Source organism: Pomacea canaliculata, linkage group LG4, assembly GCF_003073045.1.
Source record: "Pomacea canaliculata isolate SZHN2017 linkage group LG4, ASM307304v1, whole genome shotgun sequence".
Lineage (NCBI taxonomy): Eukaryota > Metazoa > Mollusca > Gastropoda > Architaenioglossa > Ampullariidae > Pomacea > Pomacea canaliculata.
The window spans coordinates 5,190,312-5,206,265 of NC_037593.1; the positions used below are offsets into that span (position 1 = coordinate 5,190,312).

At 43.4% G+C, this 15,954-nt stretch overlaps 1 long non-coding RNA gene across 1 annotated transcript; it reads right to left on the bottom strand.

Annotated features, from left to right (window-relative positions):
- Positions 1–823: 823 nt before the first annotated feature.
- LOC112562097 lies at positions 824–2,425 on the bottom strand. The gene is made up of 3 exons (XR_003098783.1): positions 1,966–2,425; positions 1,741–1,829; positions 824–1,168 (listed from the first exon to the last, which is right to left on the bottom strand). It is a non-coding gene; the product is annotated as an uncharacterized LOC112562097 (long non-coding RNA).
- Positions 2,426–15,954: the final 13,529 nt, after the last annotated feature.

Genomic DNA, 15,954 nt, shown 5'->3' on the forward strand with positions numbered 1-15,954 from the left:
ACGACTTCTCGCCGCCCGGTGCACGGCCGTGTATCCGCCAACTCGTTAGACTAGTTTGGTCAGAAAACAGCGACATCAACCCGCGACCCCAGGTAAACAGCGAATATTTCTGATGTACACCTTTGCACCAGACATTTTTTTGGATAGTCCACCTTGTAGGGAGATTAGAGGGAGTAAGAAGTCTTGCTGCGAGAGTTGATTCATTCTGGCTGAGTGCTGAAAACGGCGAAAAAAAAAAATCTGCGTAGCGAGATATGAACGGTGACATTCCTTAATTCCACTCCTCTGACCGACTCCACCCATCCTGTCACAGCTGGTCTCCCACACAGCAAATAGTCACAGCTGTGAGACTGTGAGGTTACACACACACACACACTTTGTAATAGTCACAGCTGTGAGACTGTGAAGGTAGAGAGACGAACGATTTGCACCTGTGAGACTGAACAACAGTTTGTGGAGTCAACGAAAGAACAAACGTCAGTGATGAGGTCAAAGGTCAACTGCAATTTATGGAGGAGGGTTAGTTGTTTTACAAAAGATAAACTCCTACATCATGAATAATATAAGAAGTGAATACACATACAAACTATTCTCACATGAAGTGAACACACGTACACACGTTTATTGAAGTGAACACACCTACAGTCATCATCTGAAGTGAACACACAATTATCATAAGAAGCGAATACACATACAAACTATTATCATTGATATTTATTACAAGATGTCTACCGATGCTTTCACAATTTTGTCCCAGGGCAACGACCTACCTTCACTTAACAACTACCCCACCTCACCCCACCCACACCCACACCCTGCAGCCCCTGGTGTGAGTCGACTCAACGCCTCACCTGTGAACACAACCCCCAGCATGTAGCTACCTGAATGTTCAGACGAGGTACAAAGACGGGGGGAGAGGGTAGAACCTCCTTTCCTCACCTGACCTGCCGTCTATCAAAGACATATCTTCGACCCTCGGTTCCCTGTATTGAACTCTCAGAGGAGCAGGTCCCGTTAGCAGGCCCCTTCTTTTGTGTCCTCAATGATCTTGTATGATCAGTTGCCTTTGATTGTTTTTCTGTGATCGAGACACCTGAAGTTTAGTTTCCTGTCTGATCATCTGTGGACACCTGATGTTGCTACCCAGTCAGGCTTTAGACAGAAACTTCTGTCGGTGTTTACAATGAAATAAAATAAAATCACCACAAGTAAAAAGAATGTATTATGTTACATTTAAATAACAGAAAAAAATGAATTTTAAAATGACTGCAACATAAACACGGCGTCTGTTACATGGCGTGTTTTCATTACACATGTATTTGAAAACTAATGTAAGATGTAGTCAGCCCTCTGTGCTCGCAGGTCTTGGAATGAATGACTAATTACATGAAAACAAAGACATTAGCTGAGGGAAACTGTCAGATGAGATAGAACAAACGGCCAGATTTACAATCATCAAGCACCGGACTAGAATGCCAAGCACTTCTGTGACATTTACAGCTTTACAATCTCTCCCCCGCCCACTCCAGCCCTCTCCCGCCCACTCCAGCCCTCCCAGGTCAAAGGTACGAGGCGGCTTTCAAACCCAGTTACTTCGTTTTCTCACTTCAGTAATAAAGCAATTCTGTTAATCAATCAACACCAAGCTTGATTGCTAACTTCCGGAAGTGTGGGGCTGGGTGCACAGAGCATTGCTAGGCAACACCTGCTGAGCTAATTAACGTGCGGCAGTCGGCTTACCTGAGAAAATGAGATGATCGCCTTAGCTGGCTCCTTGGCACTCGGTCTCTGAAGTCTGTCGATGCATTGGCTTGGAGCCAGTGGACCACCTGACAGACCAGACCAAAGCTTATTGTGGGCCAAACAATCAGGTGAACGATTTGGCGAACGTTGATCGATCTCACAGGTAAGCGACGCAGCATTTCACGCGCTAGCAATCGTTACTGACAGGTGTGAATTACTCACCTGCTCTGGTGATTACAGGTGAGAGACATTTTCACGCCGAGGTAGAAGGTAAACGCTTCCCTGAAAAGTAGTTTCAACCGCACACATTTTGCCGAATTGTCTACTTTTGATAAATTTTGAAATGACACTCAAGTCAACGATTTGCCAAATATGGTCACATCATCGACAAAAGGTGATAAAAGTCCTTACATGGAGAACAATAGAAGGATGACAAATAACAGATCCTCTGAAGGAACAGAATTTCTCACCAGGGTGGAGGGAGAACTGAACAAAGAAAAAATCCGTCAAGACAACAAAGTGTTTGTTGGCGGCCACAGCCAGTCACAAGTGTGGGAGGGATGTTGCGGTACAAGACATGTCACTTGTCACTTGTCACTTGTTGCTGTTATTGTTACTTGTAATGGCGGCGAGCGGGGGTGATCCTGAGGGGTGGTTACATCATGAGCCTGCTGCCGCCTGCATCCTGGGTCCTGACGAGGGCAGAAAATGAAAGAGAGGTTCACTGTGATCAAGATGTTTCGCTGCTAACAATGGAGGCACTCACCTACATCGAAAAGATTGGTTAGCGAGAGAGGAAAATAGACAAACAAATGAATGTCTTTGTCTACATTCAGTCTACTGACTCTACTCACATTGTCTCCGGACAATGAAAGTGTAAAGAGGACTTTCTCTGAGTTGCACAAGAGCTCTTTGTGTTTAATGTTGTAAGCAAAGAATTTTCGCTGCATTCATATTTTTAATTTCTTTAGAGACAGCGTTCGAATAAATTAAAATAAAGATAATATATAATATATTTCTCTGCTACCAGTATTCTCTCCTATACACACACGTACACACTCTCGCGAGCACAAACACACAATTTAACTGAGTCTTACTGGATGATATCACAAGAATGGCATAATAAGATTGATGGAAGACAATGTTTCTCTACAGGAAATTTAAGTTAGAAATTCATCAAACTAAACTTCTGAGGACTTAAACATTCTGAGTCTGGTTTTACAAATGGTGTGATCAGGTTTGGGTTAGTGACAACTGATGAACTTCTTGAGTGCATCCAGAAACTCTTTGCAATGGCCATTCTCATGATCACTCAAATCACAGCTGCATTTTGTATTTATTTGTCTCAGATTTTATGTGAACAGCGTATCTCGAAAACTTTCTTGAAATATCCATCCGGTTTCATTTTTCTGTTCTTGTTTCAGACCAGCAGCAGCAACAGTTACACGACAGTTTGCTTGTTTCTTTTTAAAAAAAATAAAAGACCTGAAGAGGAAAATAAGAAAATTATGCACTCGAGGTGTGTGTTTGAAAGGAAAAAAATCGGTGCATTTTTATGGGATGATTTTACACCTCTAATTCCACTGCTCATTTTTTTTATTCTTCCTTTGTCAATACCGCTACACGAATATCCTGTTACACCGCAATAGTGCAACACTTGATCTTTCAGTATGGAAGGGCAAATGTCAACTGATGTCGCACCATGGATGATGGTTGCTGTTGCAGTTGTTGTCTTGTATTTATACTAGTGATGTAAATTTTTTACCTACCCATTGAAATAAAATACGGGCACAACTGCACACATACGTACACATATCCACACACACACAAACATGTTCACACCCCACACAAAGACTCCCACGGGCTTTATATGACACCTGTTTACATGGCCGACTGTTTGCTGTGATACAGCCGTAGTTGTCTCGGCATCAGACACCAATCTCCACCCACAACATATACGCACCAGACGACTCACTCTCATTTCAATGCCACCCCGCTCTGTCCCCGGCCTGTTTCTGCTGCAACAAACAACAGGTGGGAGGTGATGAAAATGGATGACAGTTGGGAGTGAGTCACCCCACAACTGAGTGTCGTCCGCCCTGACAGGTCACCCTCTCCCCCCTATGAGATGGCTGAAGGTAGATAATTCAACCCGAGTCAACCCACCCCATCATTTTCCAGAAACTCAGCAATGCGGAGTCAAAATAAATTTTCTTATAATTGTACTTTTCTTTGCTGGTTAACTGGCCATGTAGAGAGATTGCAATATTGATGGGCGGAATGGTTAACCCTGGTGGATTATATTTATTCACTCTCTTCCTCTCTCTCTCTCCACACACATGCAGAGGAAAATATACGCTCTTTCTTTCTCATTCTCTCCCAATCTTTGTGATTGTCTTTCCTTACTTCCTCTACTCTGAATTTGAGTGAGGACTATCTCCTCTAAATCAAATTATCTTTGGCTAGCACCGGAGCTATCAGATGTCAGCTGAACAAATGCTGCTACAAAAAAACAAGTTCTGGTTTTATTTATTTGTTCTTTCTACGAATAAATAAATTTTCTTTCAGTCAGATTTAATCTAACGAGCTACACAAGCAGCAGGTGGATTGCCACTAAGCTCGGCGTCACATTAAAATTAAGACAATACTTAATAAAGAGAAAGATAGCTTTAAAGAAATTATTTAAAAATTTTAATTAAATCAGTGGGTCATAATTACCAAGTCCGTGGTCGCACCCATGCCGACAGCCAAGCTTTGTGTGTGCTAGTGTTGTAAATTCAGTAAACATTGTGTATGCGGACTTGCTTATTGCTTGCGTGTGCACAGGTATACCAACTGATCGTGCATAAATTAGATAACAAGCAGCATGAATAGCCAACTAGATGGGGAGTACCTGTAAGTTTGATGAGTGTGTGCATATTTACTTGGCGAATGTATTAGATTGATGAGAATAAGACTACATGACATGCAGTAATATGGAGGTGCGTGACCAGCGCATGAGCTTGTGTGTTTGTTAGAGATAATTATATATGTTAATTATAATAACACTTACAAAATTAAAATTTGACCCGGAAAAGGATTTTTATTACTGGCATTACGATTCCTATTAAAAATTTACTTTTCCACAAAATAAAGCTCAAAGGCTCGTTGATGCAGGGGACATAAGTAAAACTGGAGTTTTTTCCCTTTCATCGTTCAAGTACAGTCAAATCTCCCTACTATGCCACCTACCGGGACCGAGCAAAAGTGGCATAGTAGCGAGAGTGGCATAGTACAGAGTGTTCGTAAAAACGGCTTTATTTGCTCAAGTTACCCGTCAGTCCAAAGCAGGGGTGGGAAATTAATTTTCCCAAGGGGCCGCATGAGACATTGGGATGGTTTTAGAGGGCCGGACTAATATAGTTAACTCAGTTTTACCCAATACTGTATATATGGTATATATACTGGCGGGCGGGCCGGTCAGAGACAGGAGGCCTTTGCCCAGGTCTGGTCCAAAGCTCTCAAGAATCGTCGGCTTCGCTAGCTGTCTCCTCTCATTCTCCCCTCACCTCTTCATCTCCACCCTCCCAACCACATCCGCGCACCTGAATCCTGTCGCTAGTCGACTCCCTCACACCTTCCCTCTGTCACGTGGCTGTCACCCGGCTAGCGACCACCCCAACCCCCCACATTGCCAGCCTCTACCCTCCCTGTGTGCGTGCTATGTTCCATCCACCTAAATGCAATGTCCCACACTACCATACAGTTTAGTAATCGAGCACTGCGCGGAATTTTACAACTTGTGTCTTTTAACAGTCACAAAAAAGTGGCATAGTAGGGAGAGTAGGGGTGGCATAGTAAATTTTTTTTTTACATTGAATTTATAGTCGGGACCGAGCAAAAGTGGCATAATACCGAGAGTGGCATTGTAGAGGGGTGGCATAGTAGAGAGATTTGACTGTAGTCGAAGACTCCAGTTTTATTTTATATATGTACATGTATATATTGTTATAACTGACACTTTGACATAGTAGCAATATTTGAAGAACTGTGGCATTTAGATTGGGAATAATGTGCTTACTGGTATTTTCCAATCATCCAGCTGAGCTCTCAACTGTTACCTTCCGGCGGGTGATGCAAATGTTACGGGCCGTAATCTTTGCTGAAAGCAGGTATTCAGGACTGACTGATGTCTAAATATTGCAACAGCATGATTCCTTTGAAAGATGTAGAGGTGGAACGTGTCATTTTGTCCAAACAGAACAAGGGTGAGCTGAAAAGGGGAAGCAACTAAGTAAACTGTCAAAACTAATGTCTGCAAGAGTTATCTTTCTTTTTGCGTTCTTCGTACCACCACCATTCAGAACATTTTCTAGTTTTCTTATACTATTCAGAAAATTTGTTTCCTGCAAGTAAACATCCTCGATCGTTTAACCGTCTTTCGTCTTGATACATCGACATTTTTTAACGTTAAGAATTTGTTCAAAAACGGTTTTCACCTGCCGACACAGTGATCTTGTATGCTAACAGTTTGATGTGTTGTATGTGACTATAGCTCAATGCATGTAAAGCAAATGTAAAGGTCCTACGTTTTTGGTGCAGATATATTTCTACTCACTGGTTACTTTGTAGTACTGCAGCATCCCACCTCAGAAACTAAGCAGCCAGACAATCTACAGAGGGCGAGGCAGCTTCCCCGCATGCTGCATAGATAGATGTGTGTGCATTACACGTGTTGCACGTTGAAGTATTTGTTCGATCCACGGGTACATTCCACTATCTTTCAGGGCACCTGTGAGATGAGATTGTCACTGAAAGACCCGAACGGCAAGAGATTACAGACACTTACCTCAGTGAGGAGGAAAACACTCAGGGCATGGGGAAGTAATTCTGTAAACGCCACTCACACACACACAAACACATTTACGCATCCACACATCCCTCCCTCCATCATTTGTCTTCCCGTCTTCACTCCTAGTACAAGAACTTTGTTTACAGCTAGGCAAGTGAGCTGTGCACCCACCTGGGAAGGTATTTAGTCCTTGGCCTGAGGCAACAAGGAGAACTCCAGGAAAAGCACTTTAATTGTTTCCAAACTCATAAAGATGTTCAGACCCCGCAGATGTTTTGGTAAGATAACATGAAATAGTGCCCGCGAGGTCTGGACATCCCTTTAAACTTCGGAAACAAGATGCTTTTCCTTCAGTTCCCTTTTTTTGCCCTGGGGAACGACTTGCTCTCGCCTGATGACTTACAGAGATCACGCTTCTCGTTTATCTACCCTCTAGGGTATGTATGTAATGTGCTAGTTGACCTATGGAATTATTTACAAAAATACATCTTATCATTAAATAAGAGTGTGGGGATATATGTGTTGTGGCGGCGTGTCAAATGTGATCAAATCTGCTCCGTTTGTCCGTTCCACTACATTCTATTTTCCACTGATGCCATGGTCATAGAACGATCGTGGGGTCGAAGGTTATGTAAGGATGGTGAACACTGATAAAGTAATAAAATTGAAAACATGCTTATTTTTATGTTAATTGTTCTCTGTTCTAAGATGTTACCATGTGCTCCACATAAAACAACGGTATCACAGAAGAAATTGAACAAACGTGGACAATATGTTATTAAAAAAAAAAAAACGGTTATAGCCATCAGCTGTATGTTTCCTGACACCACAAACCTCAACAAGCACGTCTTTAATTAACCTGTGACTCCCGCCACCCCAACCTCAATGTCGGGTATCCCATGTACCTGTCCTGATGTTGCTGGCTTGTACCTGTGTGCGGAGACGAACCACAGGCGCCGAGAAGAAAGTCGCTGAGTGTTTCGTGTAATCGCTTTTGTCCTCTTCTATTTTCTAATTACCTACTACACTAATAAACTGTAAGTGCATTGTATATCCTGTGCACCTGTAATTCTGTAATTCCATTGACCTTCTCCACGGCTGTATCCACACAGTCATGGCAGTCATTGGTCTTCGAGCATGACAAAGTCAACTGTCTCAGGTTCAAGGGCTTCGGGCAAAAAAAAAGATGCTGACTGCGCACAAAAATAAACAATCTACCGCTTAGGTAAACTGCGTACATCGCCCCTGACTTGGAATGGCACTGCGTCACGTGACGTTACATGCAACGGTTGCATGGCGCCCACATCCGTGCAGAGAGAGAAACAGAGAAAGGTAGCGCAAGAGACACAGAAAGAGAGAAAGAAAAAAAGAAGAAAATTAGAAAGAGAGAAAGACGAGGAAGAAGTAGAAAATTAAGAAAGATGGATAAAGAAAAGAGAAACAGAAAGATAACGACAAGAAATAGAAGAGAGAGAAAAACAACAAGTGGCGGAGAGTGATAGAGAATTAAAGGCGTAGTATGGAGTATTTTGTATGGACTGTGTAAACACATTATTTCCTCAAATGTCCCAAAACTGGATAATTACCCCTCTCTCCGTTGTCAAACACAGAACACTGTGCACAAAGAAGTCAACATCTATCACTTAAACTTAAATCCCTTATATACACATTCACCTAATTAACATATGTTCTCAGCCGTCCTAGTAATTGTAGTCTTGATAATGTAATCCCATCTTAAGTTCTACCTGGATGGTAATTCCTGTCTGGCTACCTGTCTGGCTGACTGCTCCACGTTAGCTGACAGCTAACACGACTGACATCAGTTGTTGACCTCTTACTGTGCAAGCGGTGTTTCTAGATGTGTATCTGGAGGCATTCTGTAAATAATAATATCTACCCCAGTCACGAGAAACGTGTACCTCACTCGACCTTTAACACAAAGTCAGGGCATAACGTGCTACGTCCATGGTCAGGGTACAGGCAGCTCATTCTCCATTGAAGATCACTCAGTTCGGAGGGAGCACGCCCAGAATGCTAAGCTCGTCTGGCGTATGGCACTTGTGCCGCGTTCCCAGGACCTCCGCCCCAACGTGTGGTGACGTCACCAGCCCCACTGCGCGTCGGTATTCAACGTCGCGGAAAATGGCGACAGAGTGGAGGCTTGAGTCATGGCTGCTCTCTTCAGACGATGAGCCCTGCTGACATAGAGCCCTCCTCAGGCGAGGTTATAAGACGCAACTTCCATTTTATAAATAAAAATACCTGAGTGGAGAATACAGAGAATCTTCTACATGAAGAAACTGGTTTGATTACCTGCCCTTCGAGTTTGTGACGGTCTGGTGCACGGGATGACGTCACTGGTGGGGCGGGGCCAGGTGAGATGTAGTTATCATTATCATCAACTACCAACGGTGGCAGGTGTTCAAAGAAAGATAACTCTTCTCAAAAGAAACATTTTTCTCAGAATTTGCAGGAAAAGACGACGGGAGGAGTACAAGGGAGGGGTTGGGAGGAGGAGGGTGAGCCCGGTAGCTCAGTGGTTAGCACGCGGTTGTCGCTGTTGTACAAGACAATCACATCTCTCTTATACATCTGTTCACAGGGGTGGCAGTCGGTGATTGTCTCCAGGTGTTTCATCATCCGCTATCCTCCCTTACCCTTCCCACCACTGTGTGAAACCACCACTAGGTGGCAGCACCAGCCAACCAGCCAGGGGAGACAATTTCACTGTTTAGCGCATCGCAAGGAGGGCTTGCGTGTGTTTCTGTTGCAGTGTGTGTGCGTGCGCTCGTTTGTGCCTATACCGTGTGTGAAAGAGTGTGTGTGTGTTCTTTGTCAGCTGAGTGCGAAAGTTAAAGTACAATTAGCTGCAACTTAATTAAACGGTGTATCGCGATATTCAATTAAGGAGACAAGCTGCTACATAATCTTATTACCGGGATTAGTTTTCGTATAAGTATCGAGGTACACGACTAGGATGTTGATACAAACCACAACACCTGCTCCACCATACATCACTCCAGCGGTTGGTAGATGAACCGGAGAACCAGCCGACACGTTGTCTGTCCAGCCGTCTTTGTCTATTTTTTATAGCCTTCCTCTCCTCTCACTAGCTCTCCTTACCACGGAAATAAAACAAAAAAATAAAAATAGGTGACCATGGGGTCATAATGAAGTAAGGTGTTAAAAGTCCTCCCAAATCTCCCATCTCTTCTTCATGAATTACTCCCCCACACACACACCAACCCTGTAACCAGTCACGTGACCATTCCTCATCAGAGTTCATTCGAGAAAGTTGGGTGCACCACATGGGTACCGAACCTCTAGTCTGTGTGCCCCTGGCCTCTACCCACTGGCTTATCCACTTTCCCGAACCAGAAAACAGTCAACAACTGCTGTCACACGCCATCTGTCGCTAATAGATACTCTCGCGGTTTACCGTACTGTCGAGACTGACACGAGACTTTGCGCTGAGCGGAGCGAGTTCAATATCTTGACACTTGGAATCAAAGGCTCCGACAACTTCAAATAACCTTTGCCACACCTTAAACAAAATAAAAAGTCAGGTCTGAGGAGAGGGGAGGAGTATGGGGGGATGCTGTATCCGGGCAAGAGGCTGTGGAGGAGACCCGGCCTTGGTCAGTAGATTTTTTTTTTCTTCCTTTTCTTTTTAAAGACAGGTTGATGTATGGATCTGTGGATTTTTTTCCATGGAGCGGGATACTACAGGTTTGATCATTACAGTCATTTTTCTTTATTTTCTAACCACTCAGGTGTAAACAACTCTACGTTCAAGTAATGATGTAGAACCTAGCGCACTTGTCCTAATGTTTTATGTTTATGTTATGTTACTGAATGACAAAATATATTGACAATCGATTTGTAAGCATGTTATTATATACTGGGAAAGTAATTGATGATTACAAGTACAAGGGGCTGGAGAGGTGTGCCCTTGAGCCCGTGCTGACTCTCGGTGGCCCTGAGAAAAGTAAATATTTGGATATCGCCATCTTGCAGCGGAATACAAAGTCCACGCAACATCCTGTCACGTGATCCATGGTGTCACTTCAATGTTGGCAATAAATGTTTATTGATCTACATTAGGGTGATCGGTACATACTGTGAGGTCGAGAAAGGATGGGTGGGCAGTGTTGTTGAGATGGTGGTGAAGGAGAGAGTGGTGAGGTGGACCAAGTGAGGCTCGACGTGCTAATATTCTGTACTAATTTGAGCAAATCTCTCTTGTCATACAATGGCAAGACGCAGTTCTTCGGTTAAATGTTTTACAGATGCGGTGTCTGTCATACACATGAATGCACACACGCATGCATGTACACAAACATTATTTTAAAACATCATCCACACACACACACACTCACAGAGTAAGAGTGGAGGAAACCTAAGGGAGCTACAGACGGAGAACTTTGTGACCAGACGTCACATCCAGAGAGAGAGGTGATGTGTGTTGAAGCTGAGATACGAACCCAGAGCATCCGACTCTCACTGTCAGTTCGACAGGACTCTAAACTATGGCGCCCTCAACCAACACTGCCATTGAGCTTTGGAGAGCATGTTGAGTAGAGAGATATGCTTACCTGGACAAATGTTTGGACTTACTAACCAGCACCTGCTTGCAATCGTACAAAGGGCACGTGATAGAAAAGTGGCATGATAACAGAGAAGACCAGTCGTTTCAATCTCTCTCTCTCTGTATTTATTTTTTCTCTTCCAGATTTTTTTATCTCTTTCAAATATAATTGAACATTCCTCATTCTCATTTCCCGTTTAAAGGTCCGTTAGGGTGCAATTTGTAATTAAATGTTCAGTAATATCTAGGCGAATAACACATCCTTCAACTTTTTTTTCTTTTTTTTTCTTTTTTTTTTTTTTTGAGACACGCGTGTACAAACACATCTCGAATATCCATGGTTACGCCTCATTACAAAAGGTTTCAGTTCTCCCATTGGCTGTAACTCTGACGACAGAAGCAATTAGTGATCTCAGGGGTCGAAACCTCTTGAGTCTTGAGAATGTATGTTTTGAGGAAATACCAGCTTGTGTTGAACTCAGCCTGTGAATCATCTGAAAAATATTTGCACCCGAGTAGGTCTTTAAGTTCCCCTCAAGTTTTCTTTCTCCCTCCTTCTCTCTCTCCTGAGATCCTGTCCCTTATCTCTCGGCAACGTCTGAATTCTGTTGAAGGCTTCTATTTTTAGGCAACTTTTTGTCCTGCTAAAAACGTTTTTCTTCCTGTCCATTTTTCTTTGCTTCTGATGGCGGGACAAAGCTAGGGACGAGGCCGACAGTCACGCACGCGCTGCTAGCCTTATCACACCGCAGTCAGGAGAGGTGTCTAGGAGCGCCACCTACCGGCTGTGTGCTCTGAATTCTTGAAAGTACTGGTTTAAAACATTGCGACATATTTTATATATTTTTTGCGTACGTGCGTGTGTCTACTTGCAGTGATGCATGACCAGCGGCTGCTACTGTTCAGAACTTTTTTTTTTTTTAATGACTCAGCAAATACTGACAGGGGGTGGGGGCAATGCTCCTAACGCTAGCATATCCGGGTACTTGATCGTGCAAAACATGCTTCGGCCCGTACCCGGCCAGTCCCTGTTTCCCACCACACTACCTGCTGTGCCACCCGTGTAGACTCTCGTCTCGGGTACCCTGTTCTTTCTCGACTATGACATCTGTATGCAGGGCTGGGTGGCTTGCCGTGATAGAACCTTAACTGCTGACTCGGGGTAAAACATTAATTCCACCCTCCACCCCGACTAGCTTCTCTAACCTCCTATGGCCACCACGACGGGGTGCGTTACGTGAGAGATCCACCCGCTGACAGGAGAAAGTTAGTCAGGTGAGCTTCAAAAGACAGGACTGGTGAATAATTATTAATTTCTCTTTCTCCTCGAGGCTCGGCGACAGTAAATGGTGAATGCTCGTGGCTGGGGTGTGAGTGTGAAGGCTTGATGACAGACAGACAGACAGTGCGCTGGGCCTGTAGGGCATACCCGTCCTTTACTGACTACTCACCTGTCTTCACAGTGGCAACAAGACCTGCATTTCGAAATATAACAGAAATCCAAGAAAACATCGGTTTTAATTTTTAAAAATTTCAAGCTTTATAATTTTGTTTGCTAAGACACCAAAGTGAAAAACCTGAACTTAAAGACACCTGCACGCACCTGCCATTAAGTCCTCCACACATCTCAGGTGGGTGTCGGCAAGATAAAGAAGCATTAAATGGTAAATAAAATAAAATCCAGGTGTTAGTTTCAAAGCTAACTTTCAAGAGCCGGGTGCACAGGGGTAGCTCTAGCCGCAAACTGGAACTCTTTTCTAGGAATGCCTTTCCAACTGTCATACCTTCCAGCCATTAATTGCTGGGTGTTCGTCGTGGGAGTGGCCCACCCCGGCGACTACCTCTTGTTGTAGTCTTTGTAGTCGGCAAGTGGGACCGGCCATTGATAGCCGATCTTAAATATCCTTTTATTTGAAAGGTCATTCTCGATCGTTTGCTGTCTCTCGTGCGGGTGGCCGTACCCGTGAGGCATACGTCATACTACGTCACTTGATCGAGACACCCTGGAGGATCGGAATTGCTGAAATCAACGGGTTGGGTGTCTGAACTCTCCGGAATGCTTTTTGTGGCCGGCCTGAACCAGATTCAGGTTTTCATTTACGTCTGATTCCGTTTTGTAGGTCATCCACCTACGTGATTCATAATTAGGTCACTCGGTCAGTTGCTCTGTTGTCTGCGTGTCTCGTCACATCAGGGCCTACGTGACGTCACTCATCATAACTCTCAGGTGCGTTGCGCGTTGCGCGTTGTGGTTCTAACCCTCTCCATGTAGCCAACTGTATTTTAATTTTACTTTCATCGTGTGTCGTTCCAGATGACTTAGAAATGAATTATTTAGTGCGCCACGAGTGTCCTACTCTTTCATTCCGAACGACGGGGACGACATACGACCGCGGACATACATCTCCGCGAGATGACGACCATGTGGTGTGTGACGACCGCAATGTTTTGCATTGTTATTAAATTTTTTAAAAGTGGATTGAAGCATCTGTTTTGAACTGGTATGAGAGTTCAGCTTCTTTTTTTTTTTTTTTTTTTTTTTTTTCTTTTTTGCTTGAACGCGCATGAGATATTGTCTCATCTGTTTTGATTGGCTCTGAGACAACTAGTGACGTAAAATGAGATCTGTTTCACGTGACGTGAGACATCTACCAGTGCTGGAATAGATGAAGTATGTCACTACTATACAAGCTCTACGAGCTTCCAGTACTTACTGAGTCTGACTCTATGTGACGTTTCACAAGAGTTTTACAAACGTTCTCGTCTGCATCTCGCTTCAAGTGACGTACTGCTGACACTGAATTGTGTTTGCTCATGGCTCTTGAAAGTCTGTGGCGGTGGGCAGACAGGGTGGGTTATCCACAATCATTTTACAGTTAATAACATCTCAGCGGATATCCGCGCCCGAACTTCGAACACTGCCTCTCGACGCCGGTAGGTGCACTCGCTGACCCTGCCCCTACTCATCAGCGCAGGACTATCACACCTGCAGGAGGGAGGCCTTCAGGTGCAAATAAATAAAAATGACGACTTATCGCCAGCTTGACGAGAAATCAGCTCTAGAAGTCTTGTGGCAAGGATTACCTCCTCGTAGGGCGCCATGACCTTTTGTGTCGTGTGCAGATCATTTCTTGTAGTCACGTGCTGAGCACGTTATCTTCACGTAAAGATCAGGAGTGGTGGTGGGGAAAGAGGGGGATGATGCGGGCCATGGCTGACTGTTCAAAGGGTTACAGCAAGGTTGTGAGAGTGTCTGTACGTGTGTCAGACTGTGTCAAAAGACACGATTTCTGAATAAAGCGGTCCTCCCAGGTCTGAACCTGATTTTGACAGTTTGAAGCTCGTTTATAATTAAAAGCCAGTCAACCACAAACTGGTTTCATGTTGATTGGTGATATGCCTTTTTTTTTTTTTTTTTTTGCCCTAACTTACCGCGGACGTGTAAAAATGTAGACATAAACGGTCCACATGCGTGAATAATGTTGCGGGCTACTTTTTTGATGTTTTCTTTTTACTTCAGTCGCTAAAGAAATGTCAGCAGAAGTCGCTACTGCCATGTACACACGTACATCTGAACATTGGGCTTCGCGTGCGATCGTTCAAACTGTTGCATTATTATTATTATGAGTAGTAGTAGTAGTGAAGTAACGGGTCCTTGCAAAAATCCTGCTTTAGTCTTTCCTAGTATATCTCATTTCTTCACTCTCTCACACACACACTCACTACATCCTCATAAATAAAGCCTTTTCATTGACAGTATCATTCTCTTTATTTCTCTTCCTTTTTTCTACTATTTCATTCAATAACCTGTTACAGAACAACAAACATTCAGGGCGTAAACATCTTGTTATATTGTATCGCATACATTTGTAACTTCAACATGCAAGCATTCAATGCATAAGTTTCTAATAAGATTATATATACATATGAACATTTTTTTTCTAATTTAAAATCTCGGCGACCTTACCAGCGCCCTGTGTTGTCAACATTTATCAACATGACATGTATCCTGTACCCATATCTCACATTACGAGCCCCCATTTCTAACAAATGTCTATACGAACACAAAAAAAATCAGAACTAGATATATATTAAAATTTAATGTTAGCTCTGTTGTTTACATAAATATAGACAAACAATTCAGGAATATATGTATACATGTATGTATTTTTCAAAGCCGTTTTTACTAATTTCCACGCGATTTGATTTTCTGCTCATCGACAGTCCTTTCACTTTTCACACGATAACAACATGAATAACAATAAACATATCTTCAAACTCGCACAACTGTGCGCCAGTTAAAATATACCGTTAATCTGAAAATTTAAACTTTAGAAAAAAAAAACTTTTTTTATATTGTATTTCTTTCAAAACCATGGCCACGGTCTGAGAGGACAGAGTAAAATAATAATCAGAAAACAGCGATGGATACTTTTCATCATTGTCTTCTTTTATGTGCGTGTTCGCTGATGTGAGTGTGCGTGTGGGTGAGGGTGTGGGTGCATCTGTGAATGTAGCCATGCTGCAGTGATCAGGCTACAAAGGTGGAAGTTAAAAGAAGTAGGTAAGTGGACAGGTAGCAAACAAGGTAGAGATGTATGATCCTGCTCCACACGCACACCACGTGATCTTGTGTACACGACACATACAACATGCGCGCGCAGACACAGAGAGAAAACAGGGTTATTCTTTCATCAGGTGTTACATCCAGAGAGAAGTGTGTCCGAGCCAAGATACGAACCCACCCATCTTTCGTGATGACAGACAGTGGCCTCAGTTCCAGACAAACGAT